General features: G+C 37.5%; 1 long non-coding RNA gene across 1 annotated transcript in view; it reads left to right on the top strand.

Annotated features, from left to right (window-relative positions):
- Positions 1-20,889, top strand: part of LOC118888631 — a 469,307-nt gene that overhangs the window by 22,997 nt on the left and 425,421 nt on the right. The window contains exon 4 of the long non-coding RNA XR_005018339.1: positions 16,255-16,319. This is a non-coding gene — a long non-coding RNA (uncharacterized LOC118888631). The remainder of the gene's footprint in view (positions 1-16,254; positions 16,320-20,889) is intronic.

Here is a 20,889-nt window from a genome sequence, read left to right as displayed (position 1 = left end):
GTGGGGAGACACAGAGAGAGACAAAGATAGAGAAAGCAGCAGAGACGGAGCTAGACCTGAGGACAGAGACAGACAAGCACAGACAGAGAAAGAGATCAAGGCATGGGCTGGAAGGAAAGCTTCTCTATTATTAATAAAAGTAGGTTTCTACGGAAATCTCCCTAGAAGTTGAAAAAGGGGAAATTCATTCATTTAATACAATTTTAAAGTGATTACTATGGGAAAGGCACTGCTCGGAATTGTGGTGGAAACACAAGCATTTCAGCCCCTAGGTGGGGGAAGGGTGTGTAAGGCAGAAGGTGATGAGCAGCATTAAGAAATAAAGTGCTTCTTAGTTCAGAGAAGGGAAGAATGCATTCAGTTGGAGGCCGGAGGAGGTAGCCGTGGAGCTGGACCCTGAAGGATGAATAAGGGTTTTAACAGATGGAGGGGGGAAGACATTTTCAAACAATGGGAAGGGCACTGGTAAACAAGATATGTGTTCAGGAAAAGAGGAATGGTATGATTTGGCTAAAGTTCAAATTACAAGTAGAGGAGTAGTGGGAGAAAGCTAAAACATCATTTTCTATGCAGGAAGAGGGGTTGAAGGCAAGACTGGGGAGCAACTGAGGGTTTGCGGACAGGGGAGTAACAAGTCTGTGAGTGGGAAGCATTAGGAGGACAGAAACCGGAAGCCGGACGCCGGGTAGTGAAGATGTGAAGGATACTGTTGCTATTGTGCGTTCCAAGAGGTGAGTCCTATCAGCTATCTCCTAAACATCCCTTCCTCTCTGTTTTGCAGTGTACTAGTCATTACTACTTGGATCAGTAACGGTCCAAAGTCTTGATTGAAGGTAGAGGATAAAGTCAAGGGAGAAACTGAAGACAACCTGTAGGTTTCTAATTGGAAGGATGGTAATGTCATTACCAGAAATTGCTTTGGAGGAGATAGGTTTAGTTTTTGATATGCAGTGTTAGTGTGGATGAAAAATGTCACCTGCCATATCAGTAAACAAAGGATATTGCAGCCATCAAGCCCTCAGCCATTGCAACTGTCCCAGCTGTGCACCCTGATGGGATTCAGGATGGAGAAAAGCAGGTACTGGCCCTAGGTTGTTAAGGTGCATATCAAAGGAATGATTTCAATGAGCCCAGACTCTTGCATCTTCCCATACCTAGAGGAGCGCTAAATTCATTAACTTGAGATATCAGGTTTTCTTTAATTCACAGTAATCTTTTGATGTTCCAACTACCTGTTTTTGTTGCAAAACTCCTATGTATCCTGGCTCCTCCCTTACCTCTTTGGAGCACTTCCTCAGAGCGATCTGAGGCTGTCTTCTGGGCTTAAGTCCTCAGAAGATCTGCCGAATAAAACATAATTCTCAACTTTTAGGTTCTGCATTTTTTTTTCAGTCGACATTAGAGATGCTAGTGCAACATTTAGATGATATCCAGGAGGTGATTGGATTATGGATCTAGACATTTGGAAAGAGTTTGGTGCTCTAAAGCCTGGAGGTAGACTATGATGTGTTCCAGGAGATGGACTGAAATAGGCTCTGTGGGAAGAGTTCTTATATGCTTCCTTTTAACCCTGAGTTCCTTTTCAGTTAGACTCTGGAACCCTGTGTTAAGGGATCATGACTCTCAGTAGTAGATTTAAATCAGTTTCGCCCTTCTACTTGATTGTCACCTCTACTCCTTAAGACATCCTTGCAGACCCAGAGGAAAAAGACAGAGGGAATTAATAGACAGTCATAAGCTATAGGCAGTGGGATGGGATGAAGTGTTCTCTTTTTCCAGCTGAGCACGGCACCTACCAGCCTAGATGGGTTACTCCAGCTGATGAGCACAGAGTAACAGCAGATGGTATGAGAATACAGGTGGCAAAATGAGATGGCTCTGTGTCTATTCATGCTGTCCTACTTTGCTCCTCCAGCTAGGGAGAGGGTATTCTGCTGATTTTTACAGAACTGATAGGACTAGCTCAAATGGCTGAGGACAGAACCCTACTATCTCCATGTGGGTGCTTGCTTCTTCCTTAAGGACTCAGTCCTCAGCCCTTCATGATGCAGGGTGGGAGGGTGAATTGCTGTGAATAAAAAGGGAGTGAGGCCAGATGAAGAAACACTTGGCTATCTCAGAACCTGTCATCACCTACCTCTCACTGTACCACTTTTAATTCCCTCCTTTCTTCCATAGTATTGCAAACCTTTGCTTCCCTCCATCCCCAAAACCTACAGCGCTTACTCCAACCACATTTAGTGTAAAGTATCCCTTAAGCACTTAAATGTGTGTAGCTTTGTCCTTTAAAACAGGTATATTCCAATAATGAGGAACGGGTGCCTGGCCCTTCTGTAAGTAACCTCTTTCACTCTGCCAGCTGCTGGATACCTTGAAGCAATTGATCTAGTGCAGTGGATCTCAACTGATAAAATACATCTGAATAACCTAGGGGAGCCCTTTAAACATACAGATGTCCAAGCCCATCTTGTGATTATAACTCCTTTGGTTTTGGAGGTAGGATCCAGACTATGTATATTTAACAAGCTTCCTGAGTGATCCTCATTCACATGAAATGTGTTATCAGCAAACTGAATTATTTTCATCTTGGCCATTGACTACACTAGTTGGGTCTTACAGGCCTTAGGTCCTATTCCCTAGTTGTATTAGCATTCTCAATTTAGTGAGCATGAGCTTCACAAAGGGGAACATGTGAAAAAGCGTATGCTCAGTCCCCATTCCATAGCTACTTGATCAGAATCTCTGAGAAGAGGGTGCTGGAATCGGCATTTTTACAAACACCATAGTTAGTTATAGTGCAACTAGTCTGCAAACCACACTTTGAAAAATACTGAACTAAGTCTGGGAAGTGAAAGTTGGCAGGAGCGATGCAGTTTGGGGCACAGTAGAAGGAAGAGGTAGATCAGATGAGCTGTTGAGTCACTGCAGCTCAGTAGACCAAAAAGGTCATGGTTGGGGTCTCCGCTTCAGTAATGTACTGGCCTGTGGTTACAGCCTAGGTAAATGAGGCCAGATGACAGCTAGAGAAGACCACTAATTAATTAAACTTGGTCTAAGGTCAGACCACCAATTGGCAGACACAGCTTCTTTTTTAAGTTGGAGAATATGGATGAGAAGTATAGGAGAGATCTGAAATATAAGAATTTTTCCTTTGACTTCTCAGACCCATTTTCTTGTTTATTTCTCTCAGGGCTTAACTAGTTTCCTCTGTAACAGTATCAGCATTGACTCATAAATTATTATTCATTGTTAAATTATGTTAGGAATGCATTCGAAATGCAAGAACAAGGTGTACAATGTAGACACTATTTGACAAGGCACTTAGACTTTTTTTCTTAAGTGAGGGAGGAATATTTTTTCTGTGATATTTGAAAAATGAAGGAAATGTTTGTATTTGTCATGCAGTATATTTTGCGAAATCATCTGATTTCCTATTAAGTGTCCTTCTTCTATGAAAAGCCATGTAAGGTAGGGCTGGTTGCTTTTCTGTTAGTGGGGGGCACAGAGGGTATAACTCCTACTGGCAGTTAAACTGAGTTTGAGATTTCACATATACTGTGATTTTCTGTTGTGATTTAAGCTTTTGACTGTTAACATATTACTCAGACTTCTGTCTCCTCTTCCAGTCAACTAGATGGTAAGCTTCCTGAAGGCAGGCATCTTGTCTCAGACTTCTTTATAGTCCTCTGTCTAGCACAGGACCATGCTCGTAGCAGTTTCTCAGTAAAGACTGAACATTTTTAATGGCTAAGTAGTATTCTAGTGTGTGTGTGTGTGTGTGTGTGTGTGTGTGTATCACATCTTCTTTATCCATTCATCTGTTGATGGACATTTAGGCTGTTGCTGACACTTGCAGCAACATGGATGGACTTGGAGGACATTATGCTAAATGAAATTATTCAGAGAGAGAAAGACAAATACCGTATGATATCACTTACATGTGGAATCTAAACAATACAACAAACTAGTGAATATAACAAAAAAAGAAGCAGACTCACAGATATAGAGAACAAACTAGTTTTTACCAGTGGGGGGCATGGTGAAGGGGCAATATAGGGGTAGGGGATTAAGAGCATTATATATTAGGTATAAAATAAGCTACAAGGATATATTGTACAACATGGGGAATATAGCCAATATTTTATAATAACTATAAATGGAGTATAACCTCTAAAAATTGTGAATCACATTATTGTATACCTGTAACTTATATAATATTGCCCATCAACTATACTTCAATAAAAAACAATTGAACTTACATGAGAGTACTGAGATGGGAATGACAGGATTGTGCACGTCCACTCCACTTGTGCTAAGTTGTAGTTCTAAGGCACAGAGCAGCATGAGATAAGGGATGGTACGATTTTGGCAAATCTGCCCCAGCACTTGCTATTTATATTATGCACCCTTAAGCTGTGATATTTAGAGTTGATGATAGCTGAACCACTTTTAGCAAAATGGGTAGAAGACTAAGAAAATTAGCAGGTCTCATTCACAAGAGTTGAAGAGAAGGACTTGTCCTTCTGCTTTGTAATAATGAAACTAGTGACTATAGGCCCTAATGTATGAGTCATAGAAACTTGAATGAATCTGCCCACTTCCACAATATTTGTGCAGACATGAATTATCTGCTACTTACCTCTATACATATTATTTCAGGTGAATCTGTGTATAAGTATACAAGGAGTAAGGAGGAATTGTCCCCTATGTAGACAACTGGGCATAGAGGTAGAACCATTCTTTGTAAAGGAGAGGATTCAACTTTACATATAGTGATATTTCATAAAAAGCAGATATGCTAGGTTTTTTTTGCCTTCTTCCTGACACCTCCACTTAACTAATAATTGCCATGAGAAAACAAGATAACTCTGTTGTGAAAAACACTAAACTTACAGTGTCCTGCAGCTACAACCATAAATCTGAAATAGAAAGGTTGATGGTAACCACCACTTACATGAAAAAGAAAAATGCAGTTGTTGACTTCCTAAGACTTTTAAAAAAAATTTTTATTGGAGTATAGTTGCTTTACAATGTTGTGTTAGTTTCTGCTGTACAGTGAATCAGTTATACATATACATATATCCACTCTTTTTTAGATTCTTTTCCCGTACGGGTCATTACAGAGTATTGAGTAGAGTTCCCTGTGCTATACAGTAGGTCCTTATTAGTTATTTATTTTATATATAGTAGTGATTATATGTCAATCCCAATCTCCCAGTTCATCCCACCCCCCTCCCCCCCTTGGAAACCATGTTTATTTTCTACATCTGTGACTCTTATTTCTGCTTTGCAAATAAGTTCATCTGTACCATGTTTCTAGATTCCACATATAAGCAATATTCCTAAGACTTTTAAGAAACAGAAAACATTATGCGAATTAGTTGAGACAATTAGGTATTTAATAAAGAGTTTGGTTTCATTCAACTATGTGAATATTTCTCAGAATTCTTATCAAATATCTGCTTCCCTTTTTGATTCCAGGTCTTCTCTGATAAAGTGCTTCTTAGGTGAATCCAGCCCCACTTCAAGTGTCAGAACCAGCCTTTGGTTGAACTGACAGAATGGGCCAGAGAGGGGAAGGATGGGACTGAGAACCTAGATAGACTTACAGGTGTCAAGCAGCCAGAGAGGCAGGCAATCTGGAAAGTTCCAAGCAGCAGTCGTTAGGAAAAGGTCCAGACAGTTAAACAGAGCCCAGATGATATGTTGAGATCCAGACAGGCCAACAATTGGTATAAGAGAGGTCTTGTAACAGATGGCAAGGAACAAGTCATGAAGATAAGGTTTAATGCAGACAGAACCTATTCACAAAGACAAATTTTGGACATGAATTCTAGGTTAGGAATGAAGCTAAGATTGGTTATGATAAGGCAGGAGGTCAGAATGAGATCTAAAATGAAGGTGGCAGTACTGATCATTGAGATTATGGTTCCAGAATTGGAGATGAAGTTGAACCCATGGGCAGAAATAGAATGGCTTCAGCTACTGGGATTAGTTAGCTGTTGGGGTTCTAAGCTAGATACTAAGATTAGTATATTCCTGTGATAACTTTATTTAGATAGATGCCTGCTGCCATTTCCCAACACAGAGGAAAACTTAATCTTTATATCGTTCTGAATAGTGCAACTTGCTTATAAAATCTCATCTTAAAATGTCTTCTGTTACATATTCATTCCACAAACATTTATTAACTTACTGTATTTCAGATACTGTGGAATACTGAGGTGAATAAAACACAGCCATTGGTCTTAGAAAATGTATAGGTTCATGAAGGAGCAAGCATCTAAAGTAATGATTACAATATGGCATGCCAAAAGCACAAGGAATAGACGTAACTTTCATGAAGTCATTCAATCAACCAAATGTATGGAGTGCCTTCTATTTTACAGGCACTAGTCTGGGAACACAGGATAACACTGAGTCCAAACTTGTGGTGTCATAAAAACCTTCCAAGAGAAGGTGAAACTTGATCCAAATTTTGTAAGAGGTAGCCAGGTAAAAGGATGTGGCAGAGATTATCCATTCTCCCCTTCCCGCATACAAATAGAACCCTGATTTTTTGAGGCAGCATTGTGTCTAGTTAAAAACTGCCTACCCATTCATACCCCATTCTAGGTATGAGTGACCATGTAAGTGAAAGCCTCTTGGACGGGGCTTTGTTGAAAATCATTTTTTCCCAATGAAAATGAACTTAACTGACAGGTTCTTCACTCTTCCTTTTCTTCATGCTTGGAATGCAGATATGAAACCTAGAGATGGAATCATCATCTCACAGCCATGAGTACAAGAGCCTCCTTATAATAATGGTAAAATAAAAAGATAATAGGAGTCTTGGTCCCTGACGATACCATACAACTTCTATTTCCTTTGGGTTTTTGTTTAAGCCATTGTAGCCACTTCTCTATTATGTACTGTTAAACACAATTCTAAGTAATAAAAAGAGCACTGGAGCTTGGTAGTAGAGAGTTCAAGAGAAATTTGCCAGGCATAGGAAATAATGGCACATACAAAGGTGTGGAGTGAGAAGCTTTCAAGATGAAGAGACTGTAAGGAAACCAAACTAGTTGGAGTTATGAAGGGAAGGGGACCAGAGATGAAGTTGGAGAGGTAAAGACCAGTTCCTTGTAACCCATATTAAGGAGTGTGGGCTTCGTTGTAAAGGCAATAGAGAATCTCTTATGGATTTTTTAATGACTTAACATTTGCATTTTAGAGAGAACATTTTATTAGAATATTTAGGAACATTTGGGAGAGGAGAGACTGATGGCAGGCAGACTAGATAGGAGATTTATAATCATCCAGTGATTAAAAACCAAAGCTAAGGTAGTAGAAATGGAAATTGATAGACCAGATTGGAGTTATTAATTATAGGTCTCTAGAAGAGACTTGAAATATATCAAGGAGGTAGAATCAATATAGATTGGATGTATGAATTTGAAATGGAGAACATCTCACAAGGATGATTCTCAGGTTTCTGTCTTGGGTGACCAGATGGTTCACCAAGATTGGCACTACAGGAGGAGATGATTAAGTAATGATCCAAACTCTGATATCTCTGATAACCAGAGAGAATTTAAGTATGTTTTTCCAATTGTAAAAGTATCTCTCAGGAGCAGTGATAATACAGCCTCAACTCTTAAAGATGACATTTATATAAACTTAGTGTTTTCAGAAAATTCCTAAGTAGATTGAGATAGAGGTAATGGTATTTTACCTTCATACAATACAATGTTTAGGCTGTTCTTTAATATTTCTTACACTGTTAGAAACAGAAACAAAATATGAAAACAAAGATAACAACACCAAAACAGCTATACTACAGGAACCATAGTAATGTTTTTTGTTTGTTTCTTTGTTTCCTATTTCAGCCCAGTTCAACTCGGTAAGGAGAAAATGATGAATGGAAAAGAATAAGAGGGAAAGAAATGTGCCATAAGAGACATTTAACAGATGTTATTTTAATGTGTCTGACATAGCTCTGCATAGTTTTACACCTTTATGAGTTTATTGTGATAATGGTGGCAGGAAGATGCAGGCTCCAGGCACTGCTAAGTAATGAGACAATTTTGAGTTTTACTTGATACTTCCATTAAAATCTTTTCACAATGTCTGTGCTCTTTCAATTTAGCCTAATGAGTACTCACATAAAAAGCCCTAGCAGTGGCAAAGGGAATCAAAACTGCCTGCATTCTTTTCCATCTATATGTCTTCTCTTTGGTTTGGTCGAGCTGAAGGGCAGAGTAGGTTGGCACTTGTTACCAGCCCGTGTAGCTGTCTCACAGTGAAAATAGTGATGTCCAAAGTCTAGTAACCATGACTAGAAAGGGTTGGTTGTGCCTAAACTTCTGTACTTGTTTGCATAAACCAAGAGCCCATATTTGGACAAAAGTAACGAGAGAACTGTAATCATTCATTTCATCTTGGTAGGATTTGGCTTATTGCTACTGCCTTCTGAATTAAATGGATTTAAAGGGGCACTTAAAAGACTTAGAAAAACTACTCTTGCTACAGATGTTCTGCTGCTTTGTTTATTTGTTTGTATTTGGCCGCACCTCGAGGCTTGCGGGATCTCAGTTCCCCGACCAGGGATTGATACCAGGCCCTGGCAGTGAAAGTGCCAAGTCCTAACCACTGGACCACCAGGGAATTCCCCCTGCTGCTATTCTTAAACAGTGGAAGACTGCTTCTAATACAAGAGAGGATATTGGTGTGATGGGAGAAAACCAGATATTGTGGAATAACTAGGTTCTTACGAGCTAGAAATATGGATTAGGAAGTTGTTGACTATGGTCACGAGCTTTATTGGCATGTCAAAGGAAAAACTGAAAAAGAAAGGGTTGCTTTATAAAATGTATTTTTGGGGGGACCATGCTCGTAAGTAAGTTTGGAAAACACTCCTTGGAGTAGTCAGACGCTAGGATAGTATTTGCTAAATTATCATTTCAAGGCCTAGATACCTAGGCATCAAGTGTATTTTTAGTTATATGTTTAATTCACATCTTTCTGACACAGTGCTCAATAGTGAGGGGAAGTTTAAATCCCACACTCTGGGATTGGATAATAAAACACTCCAAGGGGAATTTTTTTCCTGATCCCACTTTACATTCATCTCATACTCAGAAGGACAAAGGCTCATTTCACTTTTAACTTTTCTTTTTCCCTACCACAACCTCATCACAGATGGTTTTCATACAAATGTGTGATCCTTTTTTTGATTTACCTCATTTACTGTTTCCACCTTTCATTTCCTAGAGTACTTTGCAGAATCCAAAACTATTTTAATTCCAAAGCAGATTAGTTATATATCAGTACAAAATCCAAGGCTCACCAATCAGAAAGCTAGGAATGAAATAGGTGTCTGTCTGCGAAGGCATTATAGTGATTTGGGGCCGGACCAGGTGGTGAGGTAGTGACAGAAGATCTTCACTGTTGCCACTTTGCTTGGAAGCAGGAAGTTACAGGAAGAGGCAATAATGCCTTAAGAGGAGTATAACAGAAAGGAAAAGAACAAGAAATAAAGCTGGATGCATAGAAATAGCTTCTACTTTACTTTTCATTATATCTAAAGGCTCTAGAGTGCCATCTGACATTTCTACCAGGAGAAACAGTCAATAAAAGGTATGAATAATTTTCATTTATATATACATTTTATACCCCAAATGTGGAAATCAGCCCATCTGAGAATGAGCATTCCTAACTGCACCATCAATGAGTTCAAAGTCAACTGGACTGCAACTGTCAAACCCCTTTGAAACAGTCTCTTTGTTTCAAAGTCATGTTATTTGCCTTTGTAAGAAGCAAAATAAACAGAGTAGTTTAAAAGAAAGTTGGGAGATAGTTGGGCTTTAAGAATTTGACAAGTTCAAGAAGTAAAAAAGAGAGAACACAACTTTTCTTTTATATGGTGGGGGGGTGTTTATCCTATTTAAAAAAAATCAGAATCAATGACTAATTTATTCAACAAACCATTATTGAACACCTTCTATGTGTCATTTGGTGATGAGCAACATACTAGATGTGTTTAAAATGAGGAGCAGGCAGGATACATTTCAATCCAGGAGAGGAAGAAGGTGATTCCATGACAGGATAGCAGGTGAGATTTTAGGTCAAATGTAGCCATTAAGCATCTCTCATATTCTACCAGGTAGGTGACAACCTACAGAAGGACCAGCCCTACCCCACTCAGTAGGAAATAAATAGAGGCCCTGAAATGTATTCCCATTTTTTCCTCCCATTCCTACATAATGAAGACAACAAAAACATCATTTTAATTGAGAAGTTGATGGGTATGAGTAAAAGCTTGCACGCTTTTAAAAATTTCTGCAGTTCTCAGCCTTTCTGTGTTCTTATGATAAAGCCCACAGTGGCCACTTCCTTAGTGTATCCCCCCAGGAACCATTAGCTTTTACTTTACTTTTTTTAATAGACTTTATTTTTTAGAGCAGTTTTAGGTTCACAGCAAAACTGAGGAGAAAGTATGGGGAGTTCCCATATACCCTCTACCTGCCCCCCGACACACAGCCTCCCCTTCTATCAACATCGTCCACCAGGGTGGTATATTTATTACAAATGAGGAACCTACATCAACACATCATTTTCACCCAAAGCCCATAGTTTACGTTAGCTTCACTCTTGGTGTTGTACATTCCATGGGTTTTGACAAATGTATAATGACATGTATCTACCATTATAGTGTCATACAGAATAGTTTCACCGCCCTAAAAATTCTCTGTGCTCTGCCCATTCATCCCTCCCTCCACCCTAACACCCGGCAACCACTGATCTTTTTACAGTCTCCATAGTTTTGCCTTTTCCAGAATGTCAGAGTTGGAATCAAATGGTATGTAATCTTTTCAGATAGACTTCTTTTTACTTAGTAATATACATTTAAGATTCATCCAGTCTTTTCATGGCTTAATAGCTCATTTCTTTTTAGCACTAAATAACATGCTTTAATAGCAAATGATGATACCCACCAGAATTACTAAAATTAAAAAAAGAAACAACTTTCAAAATTAAGTGTTGGCTGGGATGTGGAGCAGCAGGGATTCTTATACACTGCTGATAGAAGAGTACATTGGTACAACCACTTTGGAAAACTGCTTCTCTGTCTTCATTAAAGCTGAATATGCGCTTAACTTACGACCCAGGAATTCCACACTCAACATAAATACATAGATTCACCAGTTGCGTGTACAAGAAATTTCACAGCAGCATCATATGACAGCCAGAAAATAAATGTTTATGAACAGGAGAATGGATACATAAACTAAGGTATATTCAGATAATTCAATGCTTCACAGCTATGAAAACGAACAAACAACTACCACAGGCAGCAATGTGGAGGAGTATCACAAAAAATGTTGAGTGAAAGCTGTCAGACACAAAAGACTACATACTCTTTGATTACAATCATATGAAGTTCAAAAACACAAACCTAATCTATGATAATAAATAGTGATTAGCTTTGGATAGGAGGGAGATAATGAGTGGGAAGGGGAATGAGGGAGACTGAGTTTGATAATGTTCTATTTGAGTTGGGTGATGGTTACACAGGTCTTTTTTTTTTTCTGACCACACTGCACGGCTTACAGGATCTCAGTTCCCCAACCAGGGATTAAACCCCGGCCACAGCAGTGAAAGTGCTGAACGCTAACCACTAGAGCACCAGGGAACTCCCACACAGGTCTTTTCATTATGTGAAAATTCATCCAGCTGTATGCGTGTGGTTTGTATACTTTTTGGAATGCATATTGTTATATTTCAGTAAAACCATTTATTAAAGAAATGTATAAGCAGTTCAGTTGGACCTACTGAGATCTAGAAAAGCTATCAGAATATCTATGACAGGAAGTCTACATTTTTTCAAACACTCACTTATTGGGAATTAGTAAACTACATAATGGGTCAGTCTCATGTGCTAAGGATTGCCATTTTATAGATGCAGTGGGATTGGAACTTTGGTGTGTCTGATTTCAAAGCCTATGCTCACGGTCACTATCCCATACTACCTTCTATTATGATTACATACTCTCTTCCAGACATACTTAATGCTAAACATTTGTGGTTCTGTATATTTTCTTAGTTTATTTTATGACACCAAGGGATAGCGAAATACTAAGTATATCCTTAATTATGTTTCATGATACCAAAATAAAATTGAAAGATATTTGTTTGCTCTAAACAAGGCCAAATAACTACTGCATGTACATATGTATTATTTTGTGCGTGTTGTGCTCACAAACCTTAGGTATATGTATGTGGTGTATCATTATATCTTTTGAATAATTCTTCACTTGTTTCAAAATGCTTTAATATTTTGCTTAGCATTTGACCACAGCTGAACACTGAGCAGACAATCTCACTGAATTGTCTGTGTTGGACATTTAAGGGTTTTCCACCCCTCTCAGGATGTATGAACTAATTCAGAATCTTTCAGGGTATGCAAGCAGTTTAATTTTTTCCAACGTGCATTGACTTGTATGCAGAGATATTAAATTGTATCTGTCACTGTTCATCTGTTGCCCAATGATAACATTTGCTTAGTTCCCCAGGAGTGTTTTGTAATTCCGCCCACCCCCCCATCTTGACTAACTCTAATATTCATCCTTCTCTGGTTCTTAATAAATTGGTGAAACTGCAACCCCACCAATCATACATAGGACTGTAGCACCTCTCTATTAACCTTTTATACACACTGAAATTTGGTCATTCATTCTTACTCTTAGCCTTCCACATCTTAAACCCTTTATAATCCATAGCTAAAGTAGCGCATGCTCACCCTTTATTTACTGAATTTAAAATGTAAGCACAAAAGGATGTGAGGATAGTACTGTTTTCATAGAAGCACTTTTTTTTCTAGAAGTTAGCCATTTAGTTTATCTATTGAATATCATAGATGATACTTCTCTGACTTTTTTCATTAATAATAGTTTGTCCAGTATTCTAGCTTTCGTCCTGTATTCATTATGGTTGCTTTAACTAAATGCAACTGATATCTTTGAAAGCATATACTCATAAGACACTTTATGGTATAAATTTTCAACTCATTTTTTTATGTAACAGTAGTTTCAAAAATGACATCAGAATTTAATGTACACATCTTTGTTTGTGATATAATCTATCGATTTTCTTCACTTAATTTTTCAGAGACTATACTACAGAATTCCTAAAAGGGCAAAAACAAATAAAGCATTATTTCCTAAAGTAAGGCTTGCAAAATTAATAATTAACATGACAAGGTAGTGAAATTTTTGACGTCCTTAACATTGTAATGCATAGAGCTAGTCCAGAAGACCATTAAGTAATCATTATCTAAATTATGGAGAACAGTAGATCCTCATTCCGTCAGGTAGATGCAACAAACTAAGAAATCTTTCTTTCTTTTTTTAAAATTTTATTGAAGTATAGTTGATTTACAATGTTGTGTTAATTTCTGCTGTACAGCAAAGTGATTCAGTTATACATATATATGTTCTTTTTCATATTCTTTTCCATTATGGGTTATCACAGGATATTGAATATACTTCCCTGTGCTATACAGTAAGACCTTGTTGTTTGTCAAACCTTTCTTTATTATAGAGTCTAGGTACTAATTATAGAACAGCTACCGAAGTTTGAACTTGTTCAGAGTTAAAAACAATGATACACCCACATGCTCTTTCAGCCACCTTTCAGTAACCTGCCTGTTTCAAAACTTGGAAGCTTCAGCTCAGATTATTAGCTTTTACCATTTTTTTTCTTTTTTTTTTTGCAAGATACATGGAAAGGTGAAATAGGATAGAAAGTCATTACAATTCAATGGTATTCCTGTATTGCCTGTAGACTTAATATTCTGACTTGTTTTTATCATAGACACTTGGTTATAAATCCAAATGAATATATTTTTTTAATCAGTCTTGGAAGAGAAATATCTCATCACAACCTGTTAAGCTTTATTTGTGAGAATGTAATGAAAAGTTTAAGAAAGGAGGAAGAGACTTACAATACCAAGATTTTCATGAAAATTAATCTAATCTATTGCTAAACTCAAATTCCAAGTCTGAGTTTTGAAACAAACTTTCCATGGCATTCTAACTAATCTGCGTTGACTGTTACATAAATAGCTTTTTTTGCTCTACACCAAATACAAAATGCTCTCATTTCCAAATCCCTGAAAAGCTGTTTGTGATGACATTGAATAAACAGGAATCCTTTTAAAAGAATAGGCCATTGCTACAATCAAGTCAATTTCAGCATTCCTTTCCCAGAGCTATTTTGCATATTGGGTCATACAACAGTTTTAGTCCTAGTAACTGTCTATTTTGGGAGCTCACCTACAATCTGGTGACATTATGGAAAAAGTATGAAATTAGAACTGCAGTATGAATAAAAAAAGGCAAACATCCAGAGTTTAAAAGATTATATTAGTACTTAGCTACTTTTCATGTATAAAGGTGCTTTTCAAGCACTAATTAATCCTCTTAAAACCCCTGTAAGCATGGCTGGGCTAGAAGAAAATCAGAGTTTTGAAGAGAGAAAAGTGAAAAGTTTCTAGTGGAGCTATATTTTTCCATAACTCATCTCCAGGTAGAATCTCCTAAATAGGTATCAATTAAATTCTGCCTATCTGAATAGTCAGGCTGTTCAGTAGATTAAGAAATTCAGTTTTGCCTGAAACCCTTAGGGATAACCCAAAGCCTTATCCCATAGTCAAACAAAATCTCAGATTGAGAAATCAAGGAAGCCCAGAAGTATCCTGGATATTTGTACATATTCAGGGTCAGTGATGGACTAATATAAACCTAAATACACTGGTTCTAACTAGAATTGGACATATTGCTAGGAAAATAACCAGTTAACTCACCATGTCTAATTCTTTACAGGTCAATAATTCATTTCTGACTATGGCAGTTTCCTTCAAACTTTTGGGGTGAAGGAATGCATTATGGGTGTCACTGACTGCCACTGGCAGGCCTGAGGCATAAACAAGAGAGAAGACCAAATAGAAGGGAAGAAGTGGTTGTGGTAGAAGATCACCAACAAATTCTTAAGATGTCAGCCATAATTTCTACCAATGGCCTGGAGGGCAGGGAGGTAAATGCATTACCTGTTAAAGCAATGGAATGAGTAAAAGTAAATTCAAGGAACAGGTCATGCTGGAAAGTGCACGAAGAGCACCACATATAATAGCCAATACATGTGAGAACCATGTCATAAGCCAGGATATCGCACGTAGATAGAATCTATGACCTATCCAAAACACAACCCAAGAAACATGTCAAATTCAAATACGACATTGTGGCAAGGGGCAGCAGTACAACTACCCACACACACAGCACTTATACACACATGCGTTATCACTTCCTAACATACTTCACAACTGACTTATCATGTTCCCCTCCCACCCTCCCCCTACAGAATGGAAACTACTAAGGTAGAAAGTTTTGTACGTTTTGTTTACTGATGAATGCATATACAACAGTGTCTGGAATATAATAGGCTCTCAATAACTATTTGCTGACTAAGTGAAGTTTAAGAAATGAGTATGGGATGTTACCGAGTGGATGAGTGAGGGGTACAAAGCACACTGAGCTCATTACAGTGGATTGTTTATCGACTACTATTTCTATAGACATGTGGACTCTATCTTAAAGTACAAGTTCTCTATGGCTGCTGCTTTTTAGACAAATAAAATGGAGACCATTGAAGTGAACTGAGAAAAGGAGAGAGCAACAGGAGAGGGGTCCAGAGAATACTGAAGGGTGAAGGGGTGATATATTCTGTAGGGTCCTGTTGTCCATTGTAAGGGTTTTGGCTTTGACTCAAAGTGAGGTGGGATGCCATTGGAAAGTTTTGAGGAGAGGAATGACTTGATCTGACATAGATTTTAAAAGAATCTCCTGGGATGCTGTGTGAAGAATAAACTGTAGGAGTAAAAAGGCCAAAGCAGGGAGACCAGGTAAGACACTACTACAGTAATCCAAAACACAGATGATGGTGGTTTGGACCTGAGTGATAGCAGTGGAGGCTTTGAGAACTGATCAGACTGAGGGTATGTTTTGAAGGTAGAGCCAATGGGATTTCTTGATGGATCGGACATGGCGTGTGAATCAAGGATCATGACAGTGTTTTTGCCCTGAGCAAATGGAAAGATGGAGATATTTACTGAGATGGAAAAGGCTTGGTAGTTGAAAGATTGGGGATGTTAGAAAAAAAAAATAGGTTGGGGATGATTTCAGTACATTTTCAGATAATATGTTTCTTTCTTGACAGGGGCAGGATGGCAGTGGTGGTGGATACTAATCATTTCATTGTTGCTTGTTTAAGTCAACAGAACTGTGAGTGGGGATTTGGGGGGTTGTTTTTTGGTTTTACTTCTGAGATTGAATATGATGCAGTACAAAGAATCTTCAGACTATCTATCAAGGACAGAATAGATTTTATTATAGTAGATTAATGAGCACATTAAGATAAACTCATTTAGTGTTTTACTGTGATAATTCACCAAGAGAAATTAAGTATTTTGGGTGCCTATTGGTCCTCTTAAATTGATTGATACCAGTAAACTGTAAATTAAATATACATATGTGTACAAGGTGGAAACCACTAGCAAAAACAAGATCAGAGTGACAACCAGCCACACCCTATTAAACTAAAAAGGCTACACACACACACAACTCAGAAGTTACACTACTTTCTGAAAGTGAAATCTTAAGGAGTGTATTACTGATTTCATTCTTGTAAAAAATCTGTACAAACTCAGTATGGCTAATATTATGGCATTTGTTAAGCAAACAAATATTTGGAGGCACACCCATATCCTTTGATCCAGAATTCCACTTCTACTAATTTCTCTTGAGGTAATATTAAGGATGTGCACAAAGATTTACATCCCAGAGTGTTTCTCAGGGCTTTTGTTATAATAAAAATTGGAGACTGTTTAAATAGCCAAATATAGAGTATTTTAAAAATTTATGCACATTCACTCAATGGAATACTATGCAGCCAATTCAGAGAATATTGTTGAAGTGTACATATTAGTACAGTAAAACCTGCCTGACATATGAGTAAAAAAAACAAGTTAGAAAACAATATTACATATGACCCCACTTGAAGAGGTGTGGGGTTAATCTATTTTTGATAAGAAAAGTTCTGCAAGTGTATACCACAAAATGGTAACTGGTTTCAATGGTGGGATTATGGACAGTTTCTATGGTTATCTCTATTTTCTAAAATAAACTTGTACTACTTTTATAATAAAAATGTTCAAATGCATAGAACAACAAAGATTACAAGAGACTAAAGTATTTCATGCTTTAGAAAGATAAACAAGTCTTGTTTTCCCTGGAGACACACCCTTGTTCATGCATCATAGGATAAACCTTTAACAGCATATTATTACTGGCACTCCCTGGCTACAGTATTTCTGATTGAGATTAGTATGAGTTGCCAAGTTAAGTATTTAAAACACTCACAAAAAGCCCTTCCAATGTGAGAAATGTGGCTAAATACCCGCATGTTCATAAGATGACTTTCAGGGTTTTACCAATTACAGTAATAATTTAAACAAATAACAATTAGTATGCATTCTCGCAGAACCTTGTGTTCTTTTGCATTAGCTATACAAAAAAGGGACTAGGGAGAAAACTCTCAATAGAAATGAGAGAAGAAATAGCCAGTATCTTTAATTTTCTCGTTAAAGATCCACTTTTTTCTCCATCTGGCCAGGCAAATAATGTAGAGATGGCCAACTCTAGATTATGCAGGGTCATGAGGGTCGGAAGCAACGTGGATAATTGAAATCCACTGATAATCTGGAAACCTAATTTTACCTAATATTTGCAACCACCTCCTGGACAGAACCCTCAGTAGAGCTGCTAATGAGAAGCATAATTGAGTGGTTTGAGTTCATCTGCTTTCAGTTATCCTTTGCAGGTGCTAATGAACAGTGAAGTGGTCAAAAGGCTGTCAGCCAAAGGAAGTGGTAGGAGAAAAAGCAGGACATGGATAACCCCAGAAACTGGATAATCAGCCTCGAAATTGTTGACTTGACTAGAGTGAGGATCAGCTATTAATTATCTGCTTAACTAAATTCCACGAGGATATGTATCATGAAACCAGATCTTCATATTAAGGGTGTTCATGTATACACAGTCTATCTTGGTTAACATGAATTATGGTATAGTCTTAGAAATTCGCTATACTGCGGTGATTTTCCTGGGCAGCAATGATAGGATATTTATTGTCAGAGCACAGCTAATCAACTACAGGCTCCACGGCTAAATATGGCCAACAGGCTGCTTATGAGTCAGGACTCTGGCAGACAGCCCTTCTTTTAGACCAATGGGAATGTGATTGACTCACTTCCATGCCTTTCTGGGAGAGAATATAAGCATTGCTGGTATCCAAATCGTTTTTTTTTTTTTGTTATTGCTCCAAATTCATGTTTTAGTAAACAGCTTTTTGAAAGTATTGTTATGGTGAACATTTTGTGGTTTATGTTAAGCATTTGGTTTTCAAGAATTGTTGAAAATAAATGCTTTTAGAGTGCAGTTATTTTCAAGTATTACACAATAAACTCTAACATTTGTAACTAAAACTGTATCTATGTTTGATTAGTAATTAAGCTCTCAAATGGTTATGAAAGTAATTTCCTTTTATAAGGCTGTACTTTAGGACGAATTGCTTGATACATTCACTAATATTCAGAGCTTCAGCTATTTCTACATATGATTATGAATGCAACTCTATAGTGGTAGTAAAACTGTTTTCCATTTATGGCAGTAGTTTAAAACAAAGTACACTGTAAACTATTTGATATTTGTAAATAAAACTGTATCTACACATGAATATTAATTATGTTTTCTATAGCAATTGTGAGAGTAATCTCTATTTATAGCACTCATTTTGAGTAAATGAGAATTTTAATCATTTTAATATCAACTGTTATTTCTTGATCTTGTCCTATGATAGTGTGTCCCTTTGCCCATATTGTGAGCAAAAGGGCAAACAAACTAGTTTTATAAAAGGGGATTGTTTAAGCCACTTGAATATTCTAGATTACTCCTTAACTTTTGCTTAAAACTAAATAATTTTCATTTCAATTACAGATAACATTTACCAAATTCTACCTAACTGAAAAAACAAGTCCCCAAATTTCCACTTTAGTGAAAATTTGGGTAAACTCTAGCCCAATTTACTTCCATGAAAAACAATGGCATGAGTAGATGAATTGTAAAATTTATTCATGTTGCTTTATATGTATTGACTCATGTAATACTTGGGGGAGATGGTACTATGACATCTCTAATTTATTATAGATGAGAAATTAAGATTAAGTAATTTGTCAAAATTCACCTAGAGCTCCTAAGTGGCAGGGCTCAGATTTAAACCCAAGCAGTTGACCTCTGGAGTCAAGCTTTGTAATTCTCCATGCTGTATAGTTTCATTTAGATTTCTGTTGCCTAACATATGCAGCCTGCGTAAGACTACTTTTAGGTACTCCCGGACCATCTTCTAACTTTTATCTCTGTTCATTTGGCAAGTGTCTACTACGTTCAAATAGGGCCACAGAAATTCTATTTATACATAGATTTTGAATTAATTTTCATGTGTTTGTCAATTTGATTTCTCCCACAGTTAATCAGTTCTGTCTTTTATTTTATTTTTTAAACCTTTGCTATTTGATGCCTTCACTTCCACCATGGACATGGATTTCTATTAAACAAATAAACAATAAGGTACTAATTATAATACACGGCATTTGCAAAGCACTTTCACAGGCTTGCTCTCATTTGGTTCTCACAAGTTCATTTATTATTTTTTAATTATAAAAACTACTCAAGTGTATCAGAAATCTTCGAGTGAGAGGCTAGGTTGTAGAAGTACTCACTGTGGATGGAAACATGTCCAGGCATATCTAGATGCCCAGGAGGACAGACCCATCAGGGGTTTACTTAAATGAGGGTTTAAGGGCTCTGATATGAGTTATAATAAGTGGGTAAGTTGAAATTAACATCTGCCCCAAACAATAATACCCCTCCCTGAGTTTTGGGAGAATAAGAGCCCTCCTTTGAATAAGAATTCAGTTTAATAGATGGGAAAGAACCAACTTTGAGGGAAGTTATTATTGAGGTAAACTTCTTTGATTAGGAAAAAAATGGTCTGTGTTAGAGAGGAAAGGGTGGTTGAGTAGAACACGCGTGGGGCTGTGCTGTGCTGAAGGCTCAGTGTCGGGGGTGGCGCTGATAGATAACAGTTCAAATAAAAGAGCTCTAGCATTAGAGTCATCCTAAGAACTTGAAAGCACAAGGCAGTGCTATTTGTGGCTTAGTAATACACTGATGTACAAGTAAGGGCAGAAATGACTGTCGGAATGGAATGGAAAAGCAACTAAGGCTACAGCATCGTGGCTGACATCCAGAGGTATGAGAGAAGCAGTAGTTTCTGCTAGGGCACAGGTCTGGAGCAGCAGAGGCAGAGATGACAAATGCCATAAGGAGGAGAAAAACCATCACTAGCCATTCATAAACCATGTGAACCACATTCCTTGATTCTGCTCCACCCCCTTGAACTGGAAGGGAGAATGGATCCCAGAGATGCAACTATTGGAGGGGGAGAGATTGATTGGATTATACTATCATTGGACCCTCCCCTCCCTAGCTTCGTTAGAAGAGTCTAAAGAAACGATTAAGGTCACACACATATTATAGATATTTACAATTATTTTACTATCACTACCAAAACCAACCAATCTAGACAAATCCTCATTCAATTGATCACATCTCAATTTTATGTAAACACAGTTCTTAAAGAGTCATCTTTTCCCCCTTTTTTGATTGTCTTTTTTCTCATAGTTTGTTTTATTATTTCCTTCTTTATTTTACATTATTGAATGCCTGCACATGT

The sequence above is a fragment of the Balaenoptera musculus genome, chromosome X, assembly GCF_009873245.2.
Source record: "Balaenoptera musculus isolate JJ_BM4_2016_0621 chromosome X, mBalMus1.pri.v3, whole genome shotgun sequence".
Taxonomy (NCBI): domain Eukaryota; kingdom Metazoa; phylum Chordata; class Mammalia; order Artiodactyla; family Balaenopteridae; genus Balaenoptera; species Balaenoptera musculus.
The sequence above is the reverse complement of the archived record's forward strand: the minus strand, read 5'-3'. Positions and strand labels throughout refer to the sequence as shown.